At 45.1% G+C, this 15,128-nt stretch overlaps 1 long non-coding RNA gene across 1 annotated transcript in view; it reads left to right on the top strand.

Annotated features, from left to right (window-relative positions):
- Positions 1–9,117, top strand: part of LOC116547795 — a 29,613-nt gene extending 20,496 nt beyond the window's left edge. Inside the window, exon 2 of the long non-coding RNA XR_004267183.1 lies at positions 8,974–9,117. This is a non-coding gene — a long non-coding RNA (uncharacterized LOC116547795). The remainder of the gene's footprint in view (positions 1–8,973) is intronic.
- Positions 9,118–15,128: the final 6,011 nt, after the last annotated feature.

The raw sequence follows: 15,128 nt of genomic DNA on the forward strand, positions 1-15,128 counted from the left end.
GAAGGTAAATTTCGTAACCCAGGAGGGGGAGGGTTCGGTGAACCAAAAATCGCCCATTTGCACCCCAGCCGGGGAAAAAAGAGCAAACCCCAAACAAAAAAAAAAAAAAAAAAAAAAAACAATAAATGTTGGTGTACTCATAAAATGGCATCTTATATATCATGAGAATGAGTGACCTAGGACCACACATGGCATCACAGATGAATCTCACAAACATTACGTTGAATGAAAGAAACCATATACGAAAGAATTCATAGTGTTTGATTATATTTACATAAATTTGAGAACTGGTAAAACCAAATAATAGTATTAGCAGTCAGAAGAGTGGTTGGATTCCTTTGGGGAGAAGATAGTGAAGGATTTGTTTACCTGGAAGTTGTACATTTTGTGATAATTTGTTAAACTGTATGTTTATTTTCTGTGTAGTTTTTGGAAGTTACGTTACACATAAACAGTATTTCAGGGATTAAAACATTTTCTCTAAAGCACATGACCTTTTGAAAATAAAAACACTACAATTCAAAGAAATACACTGCTTGTAGGTGAGACTACCCTCCATTCCTGCTGCCCCAGGTTTGCTAAAATATGTGTTCACCCTTTGTGCTTAAGTTCAAGAGCCACTGGCATGGGTGTTGGGAGTGGGAGGAAGCAGTTTTCATCTCAGATGCTGGTCAGGGATTATCATGTAAGATCCAGGCGCTGGAAGGCAGGTGGCAGTTGACCAGATTGTTTTTCCAAGCCCAGGGGTAACTCCATCAAGGACATGATTTTCTGGGGATTGTGCCAAATATAAGCACGAGACCGGGGGTTGCCGGAAGAAGCTGGAAACAAGTTAATCAGAGGTAAAAGCAGGAATTGGAGTTAAAGAGAGAAGCCAGAGAGCCAAGCCAAACAAGTGGCCCCAAATGACAGATGTCACTGGTATGCTGTAAAGAGGAAGCAACCGAGACAGTGCGGAGGACTCCAGGAGCAGGCTAGAAAATAGAAGCATTGAAAGTTGGGGGTAGGATGAGACAAGGGGCTGCTCTCCCATGCTGCCATGTTACCGCATCAAGACTCTTAGAAGTCAGCGAACTCTGAATTTGAACTTGAACTTCCAGGTGGTGAAGAAGGTCTATTTGTCAAGGCAGGAGGATAAGACACATTTTATTTAACTTGTTGTCTTGATTTATAACTTCCAACTATTTAGATGTATGGCAGGCTGGTCTCCATTTGTGCTCTTGCCCCAGGATCTGAAAATATCAGATATTCTGCTAGATCCCTACATTCTTCATTTAGGAGAGACTGCTTCTGTGGCAGATAGTACATTCTGGCCACTACTCTAGTTGATCAAGATTTCTTTAGAACACGTATTGTGACATATCAATGCCACTTTTAGCCATCGAGAAACATGGTTTCTGGTTCATTTATGCCAGTAAAAATGCTGAACAGGACAGGAGTAAGTCTGCAGTCTTTTTTTTTTTTTTTAGACAAAATCTTATTTTATTGCCCAAGCTGGAGTTCAGTGGCATGATCTTGGCTCCCTACAACTTCCATCTCTCAGGTTCAAGCAATTCTACTGCCTCAGCCTCCTGAGTAGCTGGGATCACACGCGCGTACCAGCATGCCTGGCTAATTTTTTTATTTTTAGTAGGCATAGGGCTTCACTATGTTGACCAGGCTGGTCTTGAACTCCTGACCTCATGATCCACCTGCCTCGGCCTCCCAAAGTGCTGGGATTACAGATGTGAGCCACCACGCTCAGCCTAAGTCTGCAGTCTTGTAGGAGCACATCAGACATTTCCCTAAGATTGAGGTCAACACATTCATGCACATGCTTTGGGGGCAGCTGTTTGATCAACACAACTACCTAATCAGTTCTGTCCTACCAATGAAGATATGACAAAAGTTATCAAATGCTGCTGCACTCAATATACTTCGTGTCATGGAAGGCTGCCGACCTCATATGTGGGGACTCTTGCAGAGAAGAGATGGAGTGGCTTGACCAGACTTGCCCAGTTTCTGACACTCACTGACTCTCTGTCTCTTCTTTTTTTTTTTTTTTTTTTTTAATGTGATCCTCTACCCTATGCTACTAGCGATTTGATGAGAGCAGCTGAATTTGGCCACTAGTTAAAGGCAGAGGTGAGCAATACAGAAGGTAATGAGGCAAACCTTCCAGATTATCTTCCAAGTTTCTGCTCTGATGGGAAAGATGGCAAGGACTTTGGAGAACCAAAAGGCAAGGGTCAGCAAACCTTTTCTGTGAAGAACTACATTGTAAATATTTTACATCTTGTGTATCAGTCTCTGTTGCGGCTATTCAACTCTGCTGTGAAATCAGTCCTAGTGCAATGATCAGCCATAGACAACACTAAATGAATGGTCATGGCTGTGGTCCAATAAAACTTTATTGACAAAAACAGGTGGTGGGCCAAATTGGACATGGCTATAGTTTGCCAACCGCTGTTTTAAAATATAATCACTCCCTGAGACTAAGCAAAGGACACTAGGAAATGGGCTAATCTTCTGAGTTAGTAAATAAAACAATGACAACACCATGTATCATATTAAAGGTGGGCCTCATTGAGCAGCCCTGCTCAGCAGCTCAGAGGCCATCAGAAGAATCCATGTAAAACACCAATCTCCTTGCACCTTTCCTAACCTGAGAATCTTCTGGGCTCCTATTCACACAGGCTCTGCCCAAACACTCCTGCTTTCTTTCCCAGCCTCACCCCTTGTCCCTGTCACATACACCATTCTGTCCAGCCACACAAAGCTCTTCTCCGATCCCCCATTAGCTGTGCAGAGTCATGCCTTCAAACCTTATAAAACAACTCCCTTGCTGCTTTCAAACTCTTACTCATCCTTCAAGAGACCATTCAAATGTCTCTGCCTTCAAGTTTGCCAGCTACCCTTAGGTTGGGTTAATTTCCCTTCTTCCTTGTTCTCATAGCGCTTTGTACAGAACCATGCTTCATCAATGCGACTTCACTGTGACCCCTTCTAATTTATCTCTAATGGTTTAACCTTCTTGTGCATGGTATTTTTAAAATCGGTTTGCTCCTTCCTCACTGGGATGTGAACTCTTTGCAGACACAGGCTACGCCTTATTAATTTTCATCACCCCAGGGTTAGCACTGAATCTGGCATGGAAAGGCTATGGAGCACATGTTTGCACAATTGTTTAGCTCATGTCAGAATCTGCTTGTGCTCACACCACTGGGGCCCCATGGAATGATTCACAGTTTAGATTGTCTGCTATTTTTATAAGACACTTTCAGTGACTTAATAACTGGCTCCTCCTGACAAGGCATTTGGGAACTGTGCATAAGTGACAGAATAATATTAAAATCAAACCCAGTTCAGAGATAAATATACAAATCTCTGCTCCACCTACATGATATGCCCCCTACAAATCACAAAAGATCATTGTCTTAGTTGATACAGCTGTTGTGTATTTTGTACAAACATTTTCTCTTTCGATGACATCTCAAGAAAATCGCATTCTCTTAGAGATATGAGACCACGTTGCACCTTTTCCTTTTTTAAACAGATTTCCTAGATCTTGTTGATTTGCTCCCCAGTTCCATTTAGAACACTGAAGGGGTAATCTATGCAGTGGGACCCAAGTGGCTTCCAAGTGTGGCTGCAGTTTTTCAAAGTGTCTCCTCGAAGGCCACTCATAGAATTAAATCTGGGCAAGAATCAGGTTCATGAAATGACACATGTCCCTGGGCCTACTTCTAGGGTTGTTTATCCAAGGAAAAGGTCAAATGTATGTTTGAGATGGACACCCTGTTATTAGTTGAGGCCTGCCACATCCTCAGGTTTCCCGCAGCACCCGCTTTCCAGATGCTGCTCTTCCTGCAAACGAGTGAGTAAGACAACAGGGCAAGCAGAACCAGGGCAGGGGTGGGAGCAGATGTGCGGCTATGAGGCCTTCCCTCCCTCTAAGGTGTGTGAGTGGTGAACCCTCACTCCCTCTAAAACTTCAGGCAGCCTCATATATTTTTCCTTATTTACTCTAAGAATTCTTGGGGAATAAGAATCTGCTCAGGCCAGGCACAGTGGCTCACACCTGTAATCTCAACATTTTGGGAGGCCAAGGTGAGAGGACCACTTGAGCCCAGGAATTCAAGACTAGCTTGGGCAACATAGCAAGAAGTAATCTCTTAAAAAAAAAAATAGCCAGGCACAGTGGCTCACACCTGTAATCCCAGCACTTTGGGAGGCTGAGGGGGACAGATCACGAGGTCAGGAGATCGAGACCATCCTGGCTAACATGGCGAAACCCTGTCTCTACTAAAAATACAAAAAGTTAGCTTGGCGTGGTGGCGGGCACCTTTAATCCCAGCTACTTGGGAGGCTGAGGCAGGAGAATTGCTTGAACCCAGGAGGCGGAGGTTGCCGTGAGCCGAGATTGTGCTGCTGCACTCCAGCCTGAGCAACAGAGTGAGGATATGTCTCAAAAAAAAAAAAAAAAAAAAAAAAAAAAAGCCAGGCATGATGTGTGTGCCTGTAGTCTCAGCCACTCTGGAGGCTGAGGTGGGAGGATTGCCTGAGCCCAGGAGGTCAAGGCTACAGCAAGCCATGATTGCACCACCACATTCCAGCCTGGGTGAAACCCATAGAAAACAAAAAGAATCTTCTCAGCTGGCAATCCCCCGGCTGGGCAGTGGTATCACTGTTTCTTTCGTGCATCTCAGTTCCTTCCTCTCTGGTCTCGCCTGCTCCTCCGGAATCTGCCTACGTGGACTACCACATTAGCCTGGAGCACTCACAGGCAAACTCCTCAAAGTTAAGGAGGCCATGAAACAAGAGAGAGGAAAGGAGAAGTGGTCAAAATTAGTTTCCTTTAGGCTGGACTGATTTCCTCTGGGCTCTGGAATTGGCAGGACATAAATAGATAATCAAAGATTTTCACTTGCCCAGGTAGGAATTATGTAACCAGAGGCTGCTGCTTCCTTTGGTTTTCTGAAACTTCACTGGAAGGAAATTCTCCCTGCGTTCTCAATGACATCGAGCATTCTTCCTCTGGTTTTACTTGGAAATCTTCATTCTCTTTAAGCCAACGCCCTTCTGTGCAAGTTAATATATACATTGGGGCTTAAAAAAAATAAATCTTTTATGATCTTTGGTGTGTGTGCGTCTTCTATGTGTGACAAGAAAGATCATACAATGACACAGATAACCCATTTCAAAAATAACCTTGTTTCCTTCTTCAGGTTTCACTGAACCCAGGAACATGAACCCCCATCCCTGTCTACCGCAGAGTTCAAAGATGAGAAAGCGCTCTGCTCCTGTGTCCTTTCTGAGCAGGTGAACCTTTCAACTCCTGTTAGCAGAGGGAATGATTTCTTTCCTTAGCATATTAATTCCAGTCTCCCCTGTTTCAGCCCCCATTGCAATGACTCCCAACTCTACACCTGGCTCCAGAGCCCAGATGCTTTTCTCCTCTCTCCTTCACACACTTATGCCTCAGGCATCTCCAGCTCAACCTGTCCATGCTGAACATTCCTTCTGTCCTATCCTCAGTCCGCCAGACCTGCCCTTCCTCCAGCATTTCCTGCAGCACTGTAAATATTTCCAATCATCCACGTGAGAAATCTGCTTCCCATAGCAGCCAGGAATTCTTTTCTGCCAGGGGAAACAAGCCTTTTGTGTCCATGGCCTCTAGCTCAGACCTGTGACACACTGGATCAGCCAGAGAAGCCTGGCACAGCAGGACGCCCCCTTCTTGCCTGTCTCTACATCCACGCACTTTTGTCTGTTCCATTCCCCCCCTCTTGACCTAGTTTGGCCCTTAGTTCCTTCCTTGGACTTCTGTAAACACCGGGTGGAAGTGGGCTCAGAGCATTGGGTCCCAGTCCAGACAACCTGCGTCCAGGTCCTGCTTCCACCTGGTCTTAGCTCCATGGTCTGAGCGACACCACTTCATCCCCTCTCTGCCTCTGTTCCCTTATCCTTAAATAAGAACGATGCCTGGCCGGGCATGGTGGCACACCTGTAATCCCAGCACTTTGGGAGGCTGAAGTGGGCAGATCACTTGAGGTCAGCAGTTCAAGATCAGCCTGGCCAACATGGTGAAACCCCATCTCTACTAAAAATATAAAGATTAGCTGGGCGTGGTGTCAGGTGCCTGTAACCCCAGCTACTTATGAGGCTGAGGCAGGAGAATCACTTGAACCCAGGAGGCAGAGAGTGAGGCAAGATTGCGCCACTGCACTCCAGCCTGGGCAACAGTGAGACTCCGTCTCAAAAAGAAAAAAAAAAAAAAGGAAAAGAACAAGGGCCGGCAAGCTTTGCTACAAAGGGCTAGATAGTAAATATTTCTGGTGTTGCAAGTCAAGAAGCAAAATTGAGGCTACTCCATAGGTATTTATAAAACTAGAGAGAAAATAAAGATCCACAGTGTTTTTACTGGTAAAATTTAAAACATAATAATAATTGGAATTCATAGAAAGAGAGAGTGGAAGGGTGATTGCCAGAGGCTGGGAGTGGGGGTTGCTGTGATGTTGGTCAAAAGGTAGAAACTTTCACTTACAGGATGCGTAAGTTCTGGGGTTCTAGAGTACAGGGTGATGACTACAGTGAATAGCACTGTATCGTAAACCTGAAATTTGCTGAGAATAGATCTCCAGTGTCACACACATACAAAATAGTTACTATGTGAGGTGATGGACATGTTAATTCAATTGTCGTAATCATTTCACAATGCATACCAAATGGTCATGTTGTATATCTTGAATATGTACAATTTTCATTTATAAATTGTACCTCAATAAAGCCAGAAAAAAGTATTATTAATTGAGGACAATTTTATTTATTTATTTATTTATTTATAGAATAGAGGTGGGGTCTCGCTATGTTGCCCAGGCTGGTCTCAAACTCCTGGGATCAAATGATCCTCCTACCTTGGTCTCCCAAAGTTCTTGGATTACAGGGGCAAGCCACTGTACCTGACCAAGGACAATTATTTATTTATTTTAAATATTTTATTGTGTTTTAGGTTTCAGGGTACATGTGAAGAACATGCAGGATTGTTGCACAGGTACACACATGGCAATGTGGTTTGCTGTATTTATTTTTTTTTTAATTCAGGCCTACTGATGAGAATAACAGAATTCTTTTTGTGGGGAGGATAACACTTTGCTTAGTTAGGGTTTGAAGTTAGTGTTCCCTATCATCAAAGTCAATTGCAAGTGTTACATCTGTAAAAATCATTCTTAGTTTACCTGCCAAGCAAAATCAGGTGGTGGGCTCGATTTGGCCCATAGGCCATGGTTTGCCCACTCCAGTGTAAGAATAAAAGAGATCGTGCTAATGCTTAACACATCGTGACACTCAAAGGGTGCTGGTCACTGTCATGATCTCTCACCATCCTACGCACCTCCACCCACGGCTTCAGATGCTTACAAACTCAGGGTTTCCTTAGGCTGTCTCATACCTGAGCCTTTGCCCAGGCCATGCTCTCAAGATCCCACCTCCTTAGAAAGACTTTCCTGCTCCCCTTGCTTCTTCCACATTTTTCCATCCCTAAGGGACACACCCTCTTCAAGCTCCTGATCCTTCCAGAGTCCACCTCCCCTCTCCTCTCCTATTTGATTAATTTATTCTTCTTCCTCTTCCAACTTCAAGGTGACGCCATGCATCACTCATGATGTCTCCAGCTCTGTGCTTAATCGTGCCATGTGCTCAATAAATACTGGCTGTAATGAATGAACCTCCTGCCTGCAAATGGAAGACGCAGCAGAAACCCTCCTTCATTGCTCCACTTCCCAATTAGCTCTTTGTTCTCAAAGTATCTGAAACATTTGGCCGTCATTGGTTTTCTTGTAAATGACACTTCATAGAATAACAGCTAAGTGCCTTGGCCGTGGTTACAAATCCCATCTCCATCACTTCCTAGCTTTATGGTTTTATACAAGTCACTTCACTTGTCTGAGCCTCCATTTGTTGGTAAAATGGTGATAATGATGGTACCCACCTCATGTTGCTTGCAAATTAGATTGGATAAAGCATACAAAGAACTTAGCACAGTAAATATAAGTGTCTGTGGCTTTGTTCACAATTATTGAGCAATGGCCATGTTTTAAGCTCTTTCATTATTTTTTTTTCATTTGAGACAGTGTCTCACTCTGTCGCCCAGGTTATAGTACAATGGTACAATCACATGTCACTGAAGCCTCGAGCTCCCAGGCTCAAACGATCATCCCTTCTCAGCCTCCTGAGTAGCTGAGACTGCAGGTGCACTTTGCCATGCTCAGCTAATTTTATATATATATTTTGTATAGACAGGGTCTCACTATGTGGCGCAGGCTGGTTTCAAACTCCCGGCCCCTAGCGATCCTCCTGCCTCAGCCTCCCAAGGTGCTAAGATTACAGGTGTGAGCCCCCATGCCTGGCCATTAATTTGTCAATTTCTCACATATACTCTGTGAGACAGGTATTACTGTCATACCCATTTTACAGATGAGAAAACCGAGGCACACAGACATTGTATAAGGTGACACAGCCAGTGTGGCAGAGCCAGGATTTGAACCCAGGCCATCTGGTCTACAGCTGTGCTGCTCACCCCTGCCAACCCCTGTTGGTGGGTATCTTATAGAGATATGACTCCTCAGCAAGATTTTAGTCTCTTTGAGGGTTAGGAATGTGTTGGAGAATTCTTCATACCCTTCTTAACGGCCAGCACAGCACCCTGCACGTGGTGCTTCTTGACACAGATTTGCTAATTCACATACTCATCCCTCCATCACCCTAACCCAGAGGGGGGGTCAAAGAGTGTTCTACAGAGATTTCCTCCCACCAGGCCTGACTGCCCATGAGCACCTTTGTGTCTTATAGAAGGGGACACAGAGGGAAGCAGAAAAGGAGGAAAATATAAGAAACGAGTGCAGGTGGAGCAACCGGGGAGAATTTGCCTGCTCGGAAGGCGACAGCGGAATTAGAGTCGACCTCAACAAACTCCTATTTCTTGCTGTTTCGTAGAGCACCAGCCCCATCATCAGTGAGCGGCTCTGAGGACACCGACCAGCACAGGCTGACTCTACTGATTGTCTGTAACATGATTGTCCCTCTTAATCAAAGTGATGTCATCCTCTGATTTCAGAAAGTGAAGGATAGCGAAATTAATGTTAGCTCAAGTGGGCTTCTAATGCCACGGGCCGTGGAGGGGCTGCAGGGCTGCTGCATTTCAATGATGTGCACTGGGATTTCTTCGTGAACAAGGGTGCCGTAAGTCTTAATTACCCAGAACCAAGCCCTCACCTTGCTGTGTGTCCCCTGGGAGCTCCCTGTGAAGTCAGTGGGAGCTTTGCCTGCGGTTCAGCCCAGTGAAAACTTGCCTGCAAATGTTTGCAAATTACCTTGTGCACTCTGAAGGAAACAGGAGGGAATTATTTATTTTTAGGAGGTTGGCACAGCCTGGCCCCTGCTCGCCTGTCGCATACCTCTGTGTTACTCAAGTCCCACTCCCTTCTCTCTGATTAATTCTGAACCGTGGGTCTCTTTTCTTCATGGTTGATGGATACACCTCTTAGGTCTTGCCCTCAGCCAAACTGCTGGTAATGTCCTATTGCTCTTTCTCCTTCCTTAGGGGGCTCTCTCAGGAAAGCCTAATGCATTTTCCATTAGAGGAACTGATTTGTCCTTTCCTTTCCAGCGATAGAAAGCAATCTCCCCCATGTGGAGGATGTCAAGAGCCCTTTAAATGGTTCTTCCTTCTCTCTTCAGCTCTTCCTGCCTGGACTGAGGCACCCACACCCCCACTGCTGTGAATACTGCCAGTTAACAAGACAGCTGTTCCCTTCTCCTGAGACTCGCCCTGGAGAAAAGCACCACTCACCTGGAAAAGCCCGGGAGGTCTGCCTTCCAGCTGGGGCCAGCCCACAGCCACGTCTGCCTGATAAGCGGGCACAAAGGCTGGTCCTCTTGCCTCGCTCAAGAGGGCAATCTGTGTCCCCATACATGCCCCAGACTTCCCACAGGATCAGTCTGAGGCCAGACCTCCTCTGAGCCTGTCCTATTTGTGTTTCCCTCACACCCTTACAGGTTTCACTTGAAAGCACTCCCTCAAGAAATTGCTTGCCCAAGAAGCCCGTTTCTGGCTCAGCGTCTTGGCAACACAATCTAAACCGCCTCGTTAAGCCATCCTCCCCACTGCAAGCAGAATAGTCTGTTCAAACTGCAGCCTGATCATGCCACTTCCTTTCTTAAGCCTTCAATGCCTTCCTTTGTCCAAACTCCGGAGCCTGGATCTTAATCCCGCAAGACCTGGCTTTCCTTCCACCGACACCCACACCTCCCAGAGAGGTCACTTCCTCCAGGGTCACCTATCCAGACCCCCTATCATACATACGATCGCCCTGAGACTGCCAGCTTGCTTTTCTTTCTTTTCTTCTAGACTGCAAACTCCTCTGGAATTCCAGAAACCTATCATGCAGCTGGCACATATGAGACCTTCAGTAATTATTTGTGGATTGACAAAATTGAACTGATGAATGATTGAATTAGATACTTCATACATGTTTAATAATAACGGCCAAATGCCAACTTCAAGTTAATGTTATATCAATATTTGCCTCCTTGTGATTTATTTAAAGTTCTCCTAAGTAGCAGAATTCATTGGGGATGTATTAAAATAGTTACGTGTTTTAACATACACAAATATGCAGGTTGGTTAGGGTGTCCAGTGCAATCGATGTACATATCGTTTCTGATGTTTCGGGTTCTATTTTTTTTTTTTTTTTTTTGAGACGGAGTCTTGCTCTGTCGCCAGGCTGGACTTGGCAGCTCACTGCAACCTCCGCCTGGCTCAATCTCGGCTCATTGCAACCTCCGCCTCCTGGGTTCAACGCGATTCTCCTGCCTCAGCCTCCCGAGTAGCTAGGACTACAGGCTTGCCCCTAATTTTTGTATTTTTAGTAGAGACAGGGTTTCACCGTGTTGGCCAGGATGGTCTACGATCTCTTGACCTCCTGATCTGCCCACCTTTTCCTCCCAAAGTGCTGGGATTACAGGCATTAGCCACCGCCACCGGCCTGTTCTCTTTTCTTTTAGACACTTAGTTTGGCGATCAAAGCCTTCCCAGCCCCCACGGACCGACCTCTGACTTTCAGCAATTCTCTGTCGAATGTTAAATACCCTTGCCTTCTCTCTGCCTGTTCCCAGTGACAACAACAAAACAAACAAACAAAAACTCTGCAATTTCAAGTGACAGAATAGCTCTTATAGGAGAAAGAAAGCCTTGAACGTCAGTGAACCGTGCTTGAAATCTGCCATTTCACTGCTGACTTTTCAGAAAAGCATCGCCCTGCAAAGAAGTTGCTCTTGAACGCAAGCCTCATGATTGCCAGAATCATGGAATGTTCGGGCTTGCCTAGTGCTTTGGCACCAGGCGTATCAGCCAGCAGTGTGCATTAATTCTCGGCATGACCACAGACTGAAACACAAGCGGCATTAACGAATTACCAGTGATAGATATGCAAATGGGCCAAGGACAAATATTAAAACAGCCCTATCTCACATGACCGCTACCTCGGCCTGTCCAAAATTCGTAGAACTATTAATCCTCCTGGAACGCTTAGTAATGTATATAGGGTAATATTCTTGAGAAAGCTAATAATTATCTCTTGTTAGCAAGATCAGCTTACTACAGTCTTTCACCGCAGGGACAGAAAAATATTGTGACTTTGTTATGCTAAACAAAGTACAGTGGCAGGATAAATTAGGACATTTAACTAACAATAATAACGTCACACAGCTATAGTTCCCTCTACATATAATTGATAAAATTAATAGAAAACAGGCATGGTGACGACAAAAGAATATGCATTGTGAACAGCTGACTGAGACACAAAGGGACAAACTTTCTTCTGTTGCTTATGTTGTTATAGCTAATAATTATTAGGCACCTGCTGTGCAAGGCATAACTCTTATCAAGGACGAAGATAATAATAAATTACTACCTGTCAACCACGTGCATAGTAACTTCATTATGTAACTAGGCAGCACTCTTATGAAGGCTTTGGAATCTATTAAAAGTTTCATTCTGAAACAATGAACCAAGAGGAACAAATTTATGAATTGTGGATCTGCGATATTAACCCAAAGACTGAGCCTTGGAGAGAAAAAAAAAAATTCTAAAGAAAAAAATTAATTGCTGCCAAAGAAAATCTAAGAACATAAGTTAGCCGGCCCTACCAGATGCCTCCGGCTGTGCTGTAGCAGAACTGAAGCAAGTGTCTAATTCGCAGGAAAAAATTTATAGACTAGACTTCGAATCAGGCAGAGTCCAGCAAGCCTTCCCTGCCCAGTTCTCAATCAAATAGTATAATAAACAACAGTGTCCTCACATGTCCAAGGTCCCCCTCTGACCTCTGGATCTCATCACGATTGTGTTCACCACCTTCCCTGATATAGCCAGACGTAAGTCACCTACTGCATTTGCCAGTTTCATTCGCTTAGTGGACGTGGTAGACTGCTTACAAAGTTGGATATAGTAAATCCTCGCCCCAGCTATGAATGTCTCTTTGCAACAGAACTTTGTACTTCTTCCCATCAAGTGATGGAATCTGTTTCTCGTTGCTTTGAATTTAGGAAGGCTTTGCAGCTTGCTCTAAGCAGAAGAATGCAACGGATGTGGCATTTTGGCAGCTGTCCAAGCCTAATCCTTAGGATACCTTGCAGCTTTCACTCCTAGTATCTTAGAACAGGTGGCCACCAGGTAAGGAAGCCAGGGTTTCTCATCTGGAAGATGAAAACTTGCATGGAGACAGGTGCCCAGCCAATAGCCAGTACCAACTGCCAGACACATTGGTCATCCTGAACCATGGTTCCAGTTACACTACTAGGTGACAGTGGCTGCAAAAGCGACTCCAAAAGAGACCAAGCAGAAGAACCACCCCGTTGAGCCCAATATAAATTGCTGACCCTCAGAATCGTGAACAAATAAAATAATTATAAAGTCACTCCATTTTGGCGCGGTTCGTTACACAGCGATTGGTAACCACACATGAACAATGTGATAGACACTTTAGAATTTTGTGCAGCACTTCAGAGGAATGACTCCTCCAACTCCTACGCAACACCAGCCTCCAGGACTGTGGTAACTTGTGAAGCTAAGGAATTCTTCTCATTTATTCCCCAATCATCTCTCAAAGCAATTCACACTGAGACTGAACTTTGCCAAGGGACTAATAAAAAATTGAAGGCTCAGAAATGCTTCTTCAGTGGTTGACTGATAGTTTGTTTACAGTGAGGTGGGTGGAAAGGCAGCCCCAGGTATTCTCTGTCTAGGTGAGAAATTACCACAGCTCTGGCACCACTGCCAAGACCCTGAGGCCTAAGGGTGGGTGGTGACTGGGACCAATGAATGGTGTATTATAATGCCAGCATGGCAGGGAGGTGGCTCAGGCCTGTAATCTCAGCACTTTGGGAGACTGAGGCATGTAGGTCACCTGAGGTCAGGAGTTTGAGACCCAGCTTGGCCAACATGGTGAAACCTAGTCTCTACTAAAAATCCACAAATTAGCCAGGGGCCTGGTGGCAGATGCCTGTAATCTCAGCTACTTGGAGGCTGAGGAGGGAGAATTGCCTGAACCCAGGAAGTAGAAGTTGCAGTGAGCCGAGATCACACCATTGCACTCCAGCCTGGGTGACAAGAGCAAGGCTCTGTCTTAAAAATAATTACAATTCCAGGGCTCTCTAGAGGAACAGCACCAACAGGATGTGTATATGTAATCTGTAGGGTAGGCTGGCAGGCTAGAGACCCAGAGGACGGTTCAGTTTGAGCTCAAAGGCAGTAAGTTTATTGGCAGAATTTTCTCTCCTTCTGGGAGATTAGTCTTTTACCATTAAAGCCTTCAACTGAGTGGAGGAAGCCCACCTACATTATAGAGGATGATCTGCTTTACTCCAAGTTTACTGTTAATCTTATCTTAAAAATACCTTCACAAAAACACCTAGAACAATGTTTGATTAAATTTCTGGGTAGTATGGCCCAGATAAGTTGACACCTTTTTTTTTTTTTTTGAGACAAGGTCTCGATCCATCACCTAGGCTAGAGTACAGTGGCACCATCTCTGCTCACTGCAGCCTCGTCCTCCAGGGCTCAAGCGATCCTCTCCCCTCAGCCTCCCAGGTAGCTGGGACTACAGGACTGGCTAATTTTTTATCTTCTATAGAGACAATGTCTTGCTATGTTGCCCAGGCTGGTCTCAAACTCCTGGTATCAAGCAATTCTCCAGCCTCAGCCCCCGAAAATTTCTGAGATTATAGGTGTAATTACTGCGCCCAACCTGACACATAAATTAACCATCACGGATGGTTTTAGGAATTGAGTTGTGTCTCCCCGAAGAAAGCTATGCTGAAGTCCTAACCCCTGGTACTTCAGAATGTGACCCTATTTGGAGATAGGGTTTTCACAAAAGTAATCAAGTTAAAATGAGATTGTTAGGATCCCCTAATCCAATATAATTGATATTCTTATCAAAAAAGGGAAATTTGGACACAGACATGCACAGAGGGAAGACAATAAAGACGCACAGGGAGAAGGCGACCATGTGACTGACGTAGTGTGCCCACAAGCCGAGGAAACCCAAGGGTTGTCGGCAGAGACTAGGAGCTAGAAGAAGCAAGGAAGGAGGCTCCCGTGAACTCGTTCAGGGATAGTGTGGCCCTGCTGACACCTTGCTTTTGGACTTCCAGACTCTAGAACTGTGATGCAATAGATTTCTGTTTCAAGCCATCCAGTTTTAGGTCTATTGTTATGATAACTCTGGGAAATGAAGAGAGGTGGAGAGCTCAGAACCTTGTTTCCAGGTCTGAGATGAGACCACAGGCACCTGCCCCTCCAGGGGGAGACGAGAGGGAGCTGAAGAAACCTTAAGTGGGTCTTTCCTTCTCGAGCTGCCAACCTTACAACATGGACCTTTGACCGGCCCCAGTAGACAGGTTTGAAGGGACCTGGGAAAGCATCTACCTCCTCCAAGTAGGATCACCAAAAAAGGTGGGAGGATGGAGGTTCTTGGCTGTGAATTCGTGGGTGGAAGGGCCTCACAGCCCAGGTATTTGGCTGCTGGCTCTGTGTCCCATTACAACAGCTCAGTCCATGGAGGAGGAGAGCCCTGAAAAGCAGTCCAGTG

The sequence above is a fragment of the Sapajus apella genome, unplaced genomic scaffold (assembly GCF_009761245.1).
Source record: "Sapajus apella isolate SASKATOON/1434 unplaced genomic scaffold, GSC_monkey_1.0 scaffold5, whole genome shotgun sequence".
Taxonomy (NCBI): domain Eukaryota; kingdom Metazoa; phylum Chordata; class Mammalia; order Primates; family Cebidae; genus Sapajus; species Sapajus apella.